Source organism: Giraffa tippelskirchi, chromosome 7 (genome assembly GCF_054371585.1).
Source record: "Giraffa tippelskirchi isolate mGirTip1 chromosome 7, T2T-mGirTip1v1.2.pri, whole genome shotgun sequence".
Taxonomy (NCBI): Eukaryota; Metazoa; Chordata; class Mammalia; order Artiodactyla; family Giraffidae; genus Giraffa; species Giraffa tippelskirchi.
The window spans coordinates 118,211,747-118,226,909 of record NC_137281.1 but is presented as its reverse complement, the minus strand read 5'-3'; the positions used below and the strand labels follow the sequence as shown (position 1 = coordinate 118,226,909).

The 15,163-nt window shown below is 37.6% G+C and overlaps 2 protein-coding genes across 5 annotated transcripts in view; one reads left to right on the top strand and one right to left on the bottom strand.

Annotated features, from left to right (window-relative positions):
- UNC13C (unc-13 homolog C) overlaps window positions 1-15,163 on the top strand; it is a 1,717,543-nt gene that overhangs the window by 817,950 nt on the left and 884,430 nt on the right. The window contains exons 6-9 of the mRNA XM_081513848.1: window positions 1,074-1,168; window positions 7,236-7,394; window positions 11,689-11,773; window positions 13,877-13,983. The gene's annotated coding sequence lies outside the window, so the exon portion shown is untranslated. The remainder of the gene's footprint in view (window positions 1-1,073; window positions 1,169-7,235; window positions 7,395-11,688; window positions 11,774-13,876; window positions 13,984-15,163) is intronic.
- Window positions 1-15,163, bottom strand: part of WDR72 (WD repeat domain 72) — a 218,590-nt gene that overhangs the window by 112,355 nt on the left and 91,072 nt on the right. The window lies entirely within an intron of this gene.

The following is a 15,163-nucleotide window of genomic DNA, read 5'->3' as shown; positions in this document are numbered from 1 at the left end:
ACTATAGGTTTCCATTAGTCGACGGAGAGTCCCACATTGGTTCACTCTTTCCTAAGACACCAGTCATTTTCCTAACAAGACACAAATGCCTGATGAGCGAGCTCCTCTTCTGCCTGCCACCTTGCCCTTTGGATGTTTCTAAGAAAATACAGTGAGAGAAAAAAGTGAAAGAATACCTAATAAATGTAACAGTAAATTAGCATTTATTCAGTGCTAAAACACTTTCACATCATTTTCACTTTAGAATTATTTGGTCTAAAAAATAGACTAAGAGCTAAGGCAGATATTTATTGACTTACGGATTCTTTGGTTTATGCATATTTATGACATAGAGTATAATGAGTTGCCTGGTTTCTATACCAGAAACAGATTAATTAACCAATTAATTAATTGTAATAATAACTCAAATTTATTGAGTAGAAGGCTTTTATTCTGCAAGTCAAACAATCCCTCACAGTGCAGAAATGCGTTACTAGGAACATTTTTTCTCTTTCTGAAATGCCTTTCTCTATTTGTCCTTAAAAGCATAATAAACTCCATAGATGTTTTGAAGCACAAAGTGCTGTGGTTTCTAAAATAGACGGGAGCCAGCTTGGGATGTACTTCTCACCAAACTGCCTTTGCAGTAATAAATATAGGGCTGAAAACCTGGTCAAAATAAAAGCACTGGTGGAGTAGAGGCTGTATCTGGTCTGGAGCTTTCTAGCTCCTCACATATCTAGTTTTAGTCTAGAATAATCCTGGATAATGTTTGTAAAATTAAAAGCTGAAACATGTAGAAAAAGAAAATTGCACCCCTTTCAACAATTTACCAATTTCCATAACTGAACCTAAAATGTTTAGATTTTAATTAAAAAAAAAAAATTTCCACAGACAATAATAATAACATGTCATTTAATTTTATATATAAAACCAAATGTATGAAGGACTACTTTATCCATTAAAACCACACCCAGTAACAGGCTTTTAATATTAATATACTACCCAGATCCTTAGTTATAAAAAATGAAATCAGGTTTATGTTGTGTGTTTAATTGTAAATGCTAATACTACTTTCTGTATAATTATTTCAGGAATTAATTTCTATTATGATTTGAGGAAAATGGGGTATCTATCTGTCAGTTACAAAATGAAGCAAACCTTGAAGAAACTATAGTATTTGAGGAAGGTAAGAGAATCCATATGCTTACTGATTTTTACTCGTTCTATTAAGTTTGTGCTATTTTAAAGCAAACACACACAAAAATAAAAAAAAAAATGCAATCTGCATCTCCCATATACAATTAGAAATGTGAAGGAAAATTTATTTTACCATCTCTATGCTTGCAATTAGCAAAATCTGTTCTTTAATCTATCCTTTTTCAGTGTTCTACTGTTGATCTTAAGATGTTTTTATGGATTAAAAACCCTGATGTTCAAAAGAGCTCATTTATACTTCTCCATGGGAATTTTTCCTTCATTGACAGAAACCAATAACTATTTTTAAAAGGATTTTTTTATTGATTGACTAAATGAAAAAGATCTACAAGGACTTTGCTCATATTGTACCAAATACATTTCAACATTTTTAACAAATGACTTAATTTCATAGAAATGAAAACTACAAACAGGTAGGGATATACTGGTTATAAAAAACATATATCTTACAAAGATATGAAAAACCATTGGTGGAACAATAGGAATGAACAAATAGCACAATAATGCATAAATCAAACAAGGTGTAAACAAAAGTGCTAGCCATTCATTTTTAGATCCATTGAGCTCTAGGTTGCTGGAGATAGTTGTTAGTAGTAAAAACAGTCTCCCTCCAAAGGGTCAGTAGAGAGCAGCGTGATTGGCAGCACAAATAGAAAACAAAGGAGAAAGCTTCAATCCGCAGCTGATGCACAGGAAGAACATGGGGAGCTGAGTTTACAATAGAGATGACATTACCAAGCTAATGGCACGGGCAATCACGGGGCCACCACACATCCTGGGTATCAGCAGGGCATCCATTTTCAGCTAAGTGTTAGAGTACCTTTTTGCTTTCTCTCCCCACTGCAGGGGTAAAACAACCTGGTGCAGGAAACCCACTGACTGGTAATAAATTACTATATTGGATACTTTTTGTTTTCTTTCAGCAATGACTTTACTGTGTATTCTTGCTATCGTTACCAATTAAAGTAGAGCCTGCTTTAGCAAACTGTATCTAACGGTATATCAGTCCTGATGCTCCAGTTGCTTTGGCAAGTATCACAGGGTCAAGAGGCTCCTTTGACCTTTATCATCTAAGTCTTTCTGACCACTCACTATTTGAAGCAATCTGAGCTGAACAGATGGACACTTTCTGTGACACTATAAAGCTTAGAATATAAAGATAAATGAAATTGTGTTTCAGGCTTCAAACTGGTTTATGAGTGTAAAATATTGTTAGTGTATCCAACAAAATCTCCAGTTTTAAAGAACATACTCTAACTCTGACTAATCGACAAAACTGCTTGCTTCTTTTTTAATTGTAGGTTTTGTTTTTTAGTGTGAGGAATAGAATATTGTAAAGCATGGCTGAGGCTGACTTGGTTACATGATTACTGTAACAGACCATTTAAAAATGAAGTGCTTACTTTTCATTACTGTTCAATGATATTATTGCATTTTTTAAAAAATTAATGATGCAAAAGAAAGTTGTATACTAAAAAATAAGATTTTAAGTGTTGAATAAAGTAAAAGTAAAGATTTTAATTGCTCTTAGACTTAAATTTTCTCTTAAACTATTCACCTACTAGCAGAGTATACTATTTTTATGTATCTGGATATAAAAGGAAAATGATTAAGCATCAGTTTTATATTTTATTAACTTGTTTATGTTAGTATATCATCATGGTTATTTGAATATTTTGAAAATTTTAACCTAAAGAGGATGTATTTTTTATTCACTTGAACTAAAGGCTAGTCTCCTTAAAGTAAAGTGACCATATCATTTATTGCTCAAACCAGGCAACTTTTGAGAGTGAAATAGTGCACTGTTAATAATTACATTGGAACAATAGGCATATACCAGGATTGTCACAGTGATCCTGTTATAAGGTCACCTGATCTTTAAGGAATATGACAACAAGTATGCTTATTTAAAAAAAAAAATCTATATTTCTTATTACTCTTGAAATAGGACTGTTGTTCTACAATCACAATTTAATCACAATTAAATCACAATTATAACTGTCTATTTTTTAAGTGACTTAAAAAAAGATATCTTTTTTTAAACCTGCAGATTCAATTTATTTAGTTCCAATTCTTGAAAACTTCTGATTTGTAGTAAACAAAGAAAAACTAACCAAAGTATCAATTATAAGAATACTGCCCAATTTTTCAAAACTTTCTATTTCTATATTTTGTTCTTATAAGATTTATGCTATTAGAATCTTATATGGTGTATCCAAAATAATCTCTCAGCAATCCATTTAATTTCTGTAAGGCGAACAGATTTGCTTGCAGGCGAGAGCAAAGCAAGAGACATAACTGAGTTAGAGTTAAACAAACCACGCACCACTTTTGGAGAATTAACTAGTTCAGTGAGAGGAGAGATAGAGAAAAGGAAAGAAGAAAGTAAACAAAATTACCAAGAGGTTAGAAGGAATATTTCAGGGCATCTAGGACTGGGAATTGGCTAACATACTAGAGACAAAGTTTAGGGACAAATGCATCCTTCCCAACAAAAAAGAACCACAAACACAGGTGTGTCTCAGTTTCTGAAAAGGGACAAAAATCAATACTAGCTTTAAAGTTTTAGGGTTTTATAAATAATTCTGAGAACAAATGCACAATACAATCTTCTTTCTAGGCAATGAAATACCCATGTGACAGAAATCAACTAGCAGCAAAGGCTCTGAGAGAGTTAAGGAAAAAATGGCAAGTTGAAGGATGGTCAAGTAGGAATTGTGGAAAATAATTCACATAACCAAATGCTGTGGACTGAAAGTGTGTCAGGACCCCACCCCCCACCTCAATCCATAGGTTGAAATTGTAATCTCCATAGGATGGTGTTTGGAGATGAGGACTTTGGGACTTTGAAGATGTAGATGGGGACTTTGGGACACAATGAGGTTTGGGAGATGCCGAGGTTATGAGATTATAAGAAGAGTTCAAAGATCTAGCTTGCTTTCTTTCCACCATATGAGAGTTCAATGAAAAGACTGCCATATGCAACCAGGAAGAGGGCCTTTACCACTCCGGTTTGGGAGCACCTTAATCTTCCCAGCCTCTAAAACAATGAGAAATAAATTTCTGTTGTTTACAAGCCACAGCATCTATGATATTTTTCTAGAAGAGCCCAAGCTAAGTATATATTTTTTTAAATTTAGGAATAATTTAGAGTTTTTTCTGATAAACTTTGACTTTCTACTGAAGCCAAAATATTCCTCTTAAATGTAGGGTTTCATCAGTATTTAGAGAATATATAGAAAAGGGTGTCTTATCTTGGTACAAGGCAATGGTAAGGATGCCATCAGAATGCTGGATAAATTTGGCTAGATCTCAGGAAAAGAAATGTTTCACTATTGTAAAAATCATAATAACGTAGAATATGAAATGTTAACTCAGACCCCAAATTCTGAATTACAGATAAAACTAAAGATATTGATATACATTTTGAGATTTTTTTTTTAATCAGTAAGAAAAAAAAGAGACATTTGAAAACCATCCTTACCTTTACAAAATCAGAATTTACTATACTGCTTTTGCTTTTCGTATGTAGTCTACTCAGCATCCTATAAACAATTCAATGAAACTAATAGAAGAAAAGCAGTAATATCAAACTCAAAGTAATTTTATTTAAAAGCTAAATTATACATAGCACACAAGATAAAGTCCCATATACTCTCTTTAAATAGTAACTGTTTCCTTCAATTTTTTAATCTTTCTATATATAATTATCAACTAAGATAACAAGCATATGTTGCTAAATCACTCTTCAGTCATACCCCTAAGAGATGAAAACTAAAGAGATGGGCTGTGGATATACTAATTTGACTTACTCCAAACACTTTTGGTTCCCAACTATGACTTTTAAATCAGTGGTATCATACTGATGCTTTCCAAACATCATACTAATAAGCTTATAATTGCCCAAAAGTTCAGAAAGGATGTCAGCTGAAAATAACTTAGAATGGGTTTACCACTAAATAGATAAAAGGAGAAAAAATGCTTCTTTTCTTTGGAATGATTATTACATATATTTATATAAGGAATAATCAGCCAAACATGTATTTTGGATATATGTCTCTGTATGGCCACCAAATATTTTAGTCAATTCATTTAAGGCATACCTATTAAATTGAAACCAATAACGTAGAGAATACCCTCACATAAGTGTAAAATGTAAAGTTAATGAAATGCCTAAGCAAGGACATGCATTATTTCAATTGACTACACACAATAAATTACCACATAGCTGGTAATTGACAAATTCAAGTTTGGAGACTACCTTCAAGAAGTGAGAAGTTGGAGAAATAAGACAAAAATGTCCAAAAATCCAAAACAGACTTCAAAAATCAGAGGTCCAAAATTGAGTGCAAACAGTTATAAATTTTAGTGAAGAGGAGAGATTACAAGATTATCTGTTCAGTTCAGTTCAGTCGCTCAGTCGTGTCTGACTCTTTGCGACCCCATGAATCGTGGCACGCCAGGTCTCCCTGTCCGTCACCAACTCCCTGAGTCCACCCAAACTCATGTCCATTGAGTCGGTGGTGCCATCCAGCCATCTCATCCTCTGTCGTCCCCTTCTCCTCCTGCCCCCAATCCTTCCCAGCATCAGGGTCTTTTCCAATGAGTCATCTCTGTTAATGATGACCAAAAACAATACTTTCCAGTGCTTCCACTTCTTGTGGCTTATTACACTTAATTATAATAGAATCTAATCACAGTATTGCCTATTGCAGAGGTTAGAAAACAATGGCCAGAAGACCAAATATTGCCTTTTTTTATGAATAAAATATCACTAAACCATACAAATGCCCACTTTTTTATGTATTGCAAATGGATGTTTTGGCATTACAAAGACAGAGTTGAGTAGTTGTAATAGAGACTATATGGCCCATAAAGCTAAAAATATTTACTATCTGAACCTTGACAGAAAATGTATGACAATTCCTAGCCTAATCTAAATGAACAAGAATTTTAAATGTATACAAAATTTGTTTTAGACAAAACCACAATATAAAGATAAAACCGGCAATTTAAGGTGTTAAGTCTCCTTGATTCAGGTAAGTTATATTCTAAGAAAGGACCCTTTATTAAGGTTGCATTGGATGTTCTTATGCCACCTCTGTGAACTTACAAATATAAGTTGCTCTCAGAAGTCCAAGGTCAGGTCCAAAGCCTTCTTATTTTCCCGCAGGGCTATAAGACACTCAACTTCTACTGTTCCCACTACATACTCAGTCTCCAGGTATATCAACTTCCCATCATTCCCCTACTCACCATTCATCTTTGTATTCTGAGCTTTTAGACTTACTGTTTCTCCCAGCAAAATCTGACTCATGCATCAAGATATAGAACCAGCATGACTTCCTGCGTTCATTCTGTGAACAGTATGGGTCTCACCATTATAGGGTTCTAGTAGTACTTTGGAATGTAGGTCTATTAAAGCACATGTATTGCATCATAGCTTTTATTAATTTGGTGTTAAAAAACTCAGCACCAACTAACAGTTTTCTTGTAGCAGTTATGCAATAGCATCCTCTTTCTGACACTCCCTTTCCTCTAATCCACTTATCTACATAGCAACCAAAGTGATCTTTTCAAAACATAAATCAGACTAAGTCACTCCTTTGAAGATAAACCATGAAAAAACTCCCCCCTTACTAAAGCAGGACTCAAACTCTGTACTTTGGATTAGCGCATCCAACAGTGTCTGCCCATCCAACAGCGTCTGTCCCTACCTTACTCTCTAACAGTGACTTCTAATTCTCTGATCCACCTCTCAGTCACACTTGTTTTCTTGACTTCATTTCCTACATCAAGCTCATTCCTAATTAGATCTTTTGCAATAGATGTTTGCTTTGCCTGGAAAACTCCCCCCTCTGCTGAATGGCCCCATCTTGCCATTCAGACAATATAAATGCTACTTCCTCCTGTGACTTTCTCTAATCACTCAGCCTGGAATAAATCCCCAAGCACTGTCTATCACACTGTCTGATGTTAATTCTCCACAAAGCCTTCATCACTATCTAACATCCTTGTTCTTCTTTTAAAAATTATAGTCTAACTCCTACTAGAAATGTCATGAGTGCCAGAACCTGAGTGCGGCGGTGGCGGGAGTGCACTGAGCATGGCGCTGAGAGGAGCTACCCTGGGCCAGAGGTCAGGGGTGGCGGCTGCGCTTTGTTGGAGCAGCCATGAAGAGAGACCCCACGTCCAAGGTAAGAGAAACCCAGGTAAGGCGGAGGGCACTGAGAGAGGGAATCAGGGGGCAGACAGGCTGAAACTACAGTCACGGACAACTAGCCAATCTGATCACATGGACCACAGCCTTGTCAAACTCAATGAAACTAAGCCATGCCTGTGGGGCCACCCAAGATGGTTGGGTCATGGTGAAGAGGTCTGACATAATGTGGTCCACTGGAGAAGGGCATGGCAAACCACTTCAGTATTCTTGCCTTGAGAACCCCATGAACAGTATGAAAAGGTGAAAAGATAGGACACTGAAAAATGAACTCCCCAGGTCAGTAGGTGCCCAATATGCTACTGGAGATCAGTGGAGAAATAACTCCAGAAAGAATGGTGGGATGGAGCCAAAGCAAAAACAACACCCAGTTGTGAATGGGACTGGTGATAGAAGCAAGATTCGATGCTGTAAAGAGCAATATTGCATAGGAACCTGGAATGTTAGGTCCATGAATCAGGGCAAATTGGAAGTGATCAAACAGGAGATGACAAGAGTGAATATCGACATTCTAGGAATCAGTGAACTAAGATGGGCTGGAATGGGTGAATTTAACTTAGATGACCATTATATCTACTACTGTGGGCAGGAATCCCTTAGAAGAAATGGAGTAGCCTTCATAATCAACAAAGGAGTCCGAAATGCAGTACTTGGATGCAATCTCAAAAACGGCAGAATGATCTCTGTTCGTTTCCAAGGCAAATCATTCAATATCACGGTAATCCAAGTCTATGCCCTGACCAGTAATGCTGAAGATGCTGAAGTTGAACAGTTCTATGAAGACCTACAAGATCTTTTATAACTAACACCCAAAAAAGATGTCCTTTTCATTATAGGGGACTGGAATGTAAAAGTAGGAAGTCAAGAAACACCTGGAGTAAGAGGCAAATTTGGCCTTGGAGTACAGAATGAAGCAAGGCAAAGGCTGATAGAGTTCTGCCAAGAGAACGCACTGGTCAGAGCAAACACCCTCTTCCAACAACACAAGAGAAGACTCTACACATGGACATCACCAGATGGTTGACACTGAAATCAGATTGATTATATTCTTTGCAGCCAAAGATGGAGAAGCTCTATACAGTCTGCAAAAACAAGACCAGGAGCTGACTGTGGCTCAGATCATGAACTCCTTTTTGCCAAATTCAGACTGAAATTGAAGAAAGTGGAGAAAACCATTAGACCATTCAGGTATGACCCAAATCAAATCCCTTATAACTATACAGTAGAAGTGAGAAATAGATTTAAAGGACTAGATCTGGCAGACAGAATGCCTAATGAAATATGGGTGGGGGTTCATGACATTGTACAGGAGACAGGAATCAAGACCAGCTCCCAAGAAAAAGAAATGCAAAAAAGCAAAATGGCTGGCTGAGGAGGCCTTACAAATAGCTGTGATAAGATGGGAAGCAAAAACCAAAGGAGAAAAGGAAAGATATACCCATTTGAATGCAGAGTTCCAAAGAATAGCAAGGAGAGATAAGAAAACCTTCCTCAGTGATCAGTGCAAAGAAATAGAGGAAAACAACAGATTGGGAAAGACGAGAGATCTCTTTAAGAAAATTAGAGCTACCAAAGGAACATTTCATGCAAAGATAGGCTTGATAAAGGACAGAAATGGTAGGGACCTAACAGAAGCAGAAGATATTAAGAAGAGGTGGCAAGAATACACAGAAGAACTGTACAAAAAAGATCTTCATGAGCAAGATAACCACGAAGATGTGATCACTCACCTAGAGCCAGACATCCTAGAATGTGAAGTCAAGTGGACCTTAGGAAACATCAGTACAAACAAAGCTAATGGAGGTGATGGAATTCCAGTTGAGCTATTTCAAATCCTGAAAGATGATGCTGTGAAAGTGCTGCACTCAATATGCCAGCAAATATGGGAAACTCAGCAGTGGCCACAGGACTGGAAAAGGTCAGTTTTCATTCCACTCCCAAAGAAAGGCAATGCCAAAGAATGCTCAGACTACCACACAATTGCACTCATCTCACACGCTGGTAAAGTAATGCTCAAAATTCTCCAACCTAGGCTTCAGCAATATGTGAACTGTGAACTTCCATATGTTCAAGCTGGTTTTGGAAAAGGCAGAGGAACCAGAGATCAAATTGCCAACATCCGATTGATCATCGAAAAAAGCAAAAGAGTACCAGAAAAACATCTATTTCTGCTTTATTGACTATGCCAAAGCCTTTGACTGTGTGGATCACAATAAACTGTGGAAAATTCTGAAAGAGATGGGCATACCAGACCACCTGACCTGCCTCTTGAGAAACCTGTATGCAGGTCAGGAAGCAACAGTTAGAACTGGACATGGAACAACAGACTGGTTCCAAATAGGAAAAAGAGTATGTCAAGTCTGTATATTGTCACCCTGCTTATTTAACTTATATGCAGAGTACATCATGAGAAACACTGGGCTGGAAGAAGCACAAGCTGGAATCAAGATTGCCGGGAGAAATATCAATAACCTCAGATATGCAGATGACACCACCCTTATGGCAGAAAGTGAAGAAGAACTAAAAAGCCTCTTGATGAAAGTGAAAGAGGAGAGTGAAAAAGTTGGCTTAAAGCTCAACATTCAGAAAACCAAGATCATGGCATCTGGTCCCATCACTTCATGGGAAATAAATGGGGAAACAGTGGAAAGAGTGTCAGATTTTATTTTGGGGGGCTCAAAAATCACTGCAGATGGTGATTGCAACCATGAAATTAAAAGATGCTTACTCCTTGGAAGGAAAGTTATGACCAATCTAGACAGCACATTTAAAAGCAGAGACATTACTTTGCCAACAAAGGTCCATCTAAGTCAAGGCTATGGTTTTTCCAGTGGTCATGTATGGATGTAAGAGTTGGACGGTGAAGAAAGCTGAGCACCGAAGAATTGATGCTTTTGAACTGTGGTGTTGGAGAAGACTCTTGAGAGTCCCTTGGACTGCAAGGAGATCCAACCAGTCCATCCTAAAGGAGATCAGTCCTGGGTGTTCAATGGAAGGACTGATGTTGAAGCTGAAACTCCAATACTTTGGCCACCTCATGCAAAGAGTTGACTCATTGGAAAAGACCCTGATGCTGGGACGGATTGAGGGCAGGAGGAGAAGGGGATGACAGAGGATGAGATGGCTGGATGGCATCACCGACTGGATGGACATGAGTTTGGGTAGACTCCGGGAGTTGGTGATGGACAGGGAGGCCTGGGGTGCTGGGATTCATGGGGTCGCAATGAGTCGGACACGACTGAGCGACTGAACTGAACTGAACTGAACTGACTGAATTAGCCAATGCATGTTGAATAGCATACATATATTGTAGTATGGGTAGGGTTTAACAAGGTGGAGCGAAGAGCATCTCTGTATGTGGGATTTGGCAGCAAGAGATACATGCAGAGTGGAATCAGCAGGACAGCCATGTGGAGGGGCACTGGCCTGCCTGCCATTACCAAAACATCTTCTCCTTGGAAGAGGAAAAAATCTTACAAGAAAGAAGAGCAAATTCCATGAGGGTTGGTATCTCCGGGAGCTTTAACACAGCGCGCTACCCTACATTCCCACAGTAAGGAGTAACCCAAAGCATTTACTGTCATACACATCAAGGGTAGAATCAGCCCTCTCTTCACCAACCTCTGATGAGAGGTTCAGCACATTTCAAATGATCTATGAAAGTAGGAATTGATATTTGCTACCTGAGGGATGGAGGATTGTGCCAGAGACTTTGCATCTGGGAAATGAAACATAAATCAGGCCTCTTCATATTTATTACACTTACATTTCTAAAAGTTATTGAAAATCTGTTGATTAGATTGTTGCTGGCTTTGGGGGCTTTGTGTCAAGGGGAGGGCTTAGTAAAGTAATTATTTGAGGGAAGCAGAGGGCTCATGATATACAGTACAATCCTCGGGCTATTTTTGAGTGCTTATTTTAGATAACTTTGTTACAAGAAAAAGGAGTCTGAATTTAAGGCAATAATAGAAACTTTTCTAGTGTAAGAAACCATTTAACCATATTGCCTTTTAATCTTCCTTTTCTGAGTCTATATCAGTTTACCTATCTTACTTGTAGTGGATCATTCCTCTCTAGTATGCTAAATATCCTAAATTTCATCACCAGTTTTAACAATATTTTTCTTATAAAGTTTTGAGTTGATTTGGATTGGTCTCAATACCAGTATGCTTTTCAAACTTTTGAATTGATTGAAAACTTGTGTCTAAATATTGGTGGGGTAGCAGTTGTATTTTAACAACCTCTTTGATATCACTTATTTTTTTTACTAGGTCACTCCCCTCTGGAAGATCAAGTCACACGTAAAAAAACCCCATTTGGACTTCAAGCAATCAACTGACAAAGTAAATATGCAAGGTGAAGAGGGGGCAGATCACTGTCCCCTTTGAGATTATATGGTTGGGAAGGTGGGGAAGATAAAAAATGAAATAAAAAGGATGTTGAGACAGAGAATGAGGGGAAGCGGGATGCTACTTATTTTATGAGAAAGTGACATTGAAGCTTAGACTTCAAGGTAAAGAATCAGAGGGAAAATATTCTGGCAGATGATAAGCAGTAGGGAAATATGAGTTACTTTAATGAGACCAAGTAGCTAGAGATTAAATATCTAGGTTATGGTCCCAGATCTATAGTTGATGTTTTTCAATATCTTTTTCTTTACAATTTTGGATTTTATTCCCAGGATGATTACAAGTCAGGTGAGTAATAATAGAAGGTCCAATTCTGAGGCTCTTTTCTTCCCATCTAAGGTCATGCTGGTGGAATGACCAAAGACCAGTTCATAAACTGTACTGTGTATCCGACAGATTGGGAAATCATACAGCTGAAGAATATGTGCAATCTCCCGCCCAAGATAAGCATCAAAATCAAATTTAAAACTCAGAAAGTATGCTAAGAGTAGATATTGTCCCCAGTTTAGGAGCTACAATATAAATTACATAATAATAGTAATAATGAGCAATTTTGATTTTATGAACATCCTGAAATTCTAAAGAAGATATTTTCCAGTGTTGATTACTCATCCAGGTGTCCAGCATGTGAAACTCCCTGAAGGAACAGACAGGGTGAAGAGGTCCAAAAGAGAAACAAGAGTTTAATTCAAATTTCAGAAATGATTAGTACCAGTACAGCTGATCAGGACAGCTAACAACTTAATCAGTTGTGGAATGTTCCAGAACTGGAAGAAGAGAGAAGTGATTCAGCAGTCACTCTGCATTAGAATGATTCCATCTATAGGTAAAATCGTAAGATTGCTCTCAATATTCTTAGACCATAGTGAAGCATATCTTCTTCCATTTACCCAACCAAATGGTAATCTAGGTACTGCCATGAAGGAATTGTGCTGATATAACTAAGGTTCCAAATCAGCTGACCTTTTAAGATAGGAAAACTATCTGAGTTGTCCTGAGTTAATCACATTGAGTTTTTGAAAGCAGAGACTTTTTTATGGCTGGTGGCTGAGGGAGAAATCAGAGACCTAAGAGTACTAAATGAATTCCATTCATAAGAAGTTTTCCATTGCTGTCTTGAAGATGAAAAGGACTATATGGCAAGGAATGTGTGCCCCCTCCCAGGTTGACAGCCAACAAGAAAACAGGGACCTTGTCCTATAACCACAAAGAACTAATTTCTGCCAATAACCTGAATAAGCTTGCAAAAGGACCTCAGCCTCAAATGATATAGTAATTGCAGCCCACATCTGGATTTTAGTCATGTAAGACCCTGAACAGAGAACCCAGTGTCATACAGATTTCTGGCATAGGAGAAAGGTGATATATTAAGTGTGCATTCTTCTAAGCCTTTACTTTTGTGGAAATTTGTTAAATAGCAACAGAAAAACAAAAACAAAAACACCATCATCTTGAAGTCTTCAGGTACAAGAAGCTAGAATGTTCATCAATGAGATCACTGGTTCCTAAGGAGGCTGGAAGGATGATGTGTACTAAGCAGGTTGATCAGACAAGGAAAAGAAAAATCAGAGTTCCAAGCAAAAGCTAAATCCTATCAACTAATCTCAGAAAAGCCAGGGTATCCTGAAATTCAGGGACTATAAAAACATCCAAAACCAAATTTTATTAATAGTACACAAGATCCCAAGCTTAGTTGGAAAAGAATGTTCAAGAAGATGGGGTGGGGAAGTGAAGAGAGAACAACACAGAAACTCAGCCATGAGAGAAATTTGGCAGGTCTGGCTACAGGGTCCATCAGTCAGTGGATTCAGCTCTGCTGGAACTAAGAAAACAGAGACAGGAACAAGAAAGTCTTGCTTCTGGCTCTGAACCCAATTTTATATGTGATTCAATCAAGACTGGGCTCCAAAATCCACCTAAGAAAGGAGAGAACAGATGATTTAACCACTTCTAGTTCTAACAGGCAACAATGCTAAAACTAGGAATAAAGGGTCTGATGAACCTGTCTTCTTCCACTTCTACCTTTTATGCATCCAAATTATTATTTTAGTTCAAGGAACAAAAAAAAAGAAGACATTTGCTACCAGAGAGTAAATGGAGAAGGTCAAGTTTTGCATAATGAGACTGCTAATGGGAGCTGAGAAGAAAGTAATAAAGGTGAGTACAACTTTGTATTTTGTAAGCTTTCATAATAGCATTATATCCTGAGAAAACCATAATTTGAAAAGACACATGTACCCTAATGTTCACTGCAGCACTATTTACAATAACCAGGACATGGAAGCAGCCTAGATGTCCATCAACAGATGAATGGACAAAGAAGATGTGGTACATATATACAATGGAATATTACTCAGTCATAAAAAGGAATGACATTGAGTCAGTTGAAGTAATGTGGATGAACCTAGAGTCTATCATACAGAGCGAATCAAGTCAGAAAGAGAAAAACAAATATTGTGTATTAATGCATATACATGGAATCTAGAAAAATTTTAGAAAAATTGTACTGATGAACCTATTTGCAGGGCAGGATTAGAAGTGCAGATGTAGAGAACAGACTTGTGGACCCAGAGAGGGGAAGAGAAGGAGGGACGAGTTGAGAGAGTATCAGTGACGTATATGCACTACCATATGTAAAATAGATAGGAAGTGGAAAGCTGCTGTAAAGCACAGGGAGTTCAGCTCAGTGCTCTGTGATGACCTAGAGGAGTGGAATGGGAGGTGGGAAGGAGACATAAAAGAGTGGAGATATATATGGCTGATTCACAGTTCTGTACAGCAGAAATGTAACACTGTAAAGCAATTATATTCCAATAAACAATTGTTATAAAAATAAAATAAAACCCATCACGTCCCAGACATTATGTGAAAACAAAAGAAAATAATAATAAAATTTTAGTTTTATTTGGATGTGCATGAAGTTAAACAGTCCATCCTAAAGGAGATCAGTCCTGGGTAGTCATTGGAAGGACTGATGTTGATGCTGAAACTCCAATACTTTGACCACCTGATGCAAAGAGCTGACTCATTTGAAAAGACCCTGATGGTGGGAAAATTGAGGGCAGGAGGAGAAGGGGATGACAGAGGATGAGATGGTTGGATGGCATCACCGACTTGATGGACATGGGTTTGGGTAGACTCCAGCAGTTGGTGATGGACAGGGAGGCCTGATGTGCTGCAGTTCATGAGGTCGCAAAGAGTCGGACACGACTGAGTGACTGAACTGAACTGAACTGAAGTTAAACATGTGTATAAGAAAGGCCTTGCTACCTAGCAGCCTCTTATGACCATTTTAAAAATATCTGATAGGAATAATCATACATAGACTGAAAGCGTA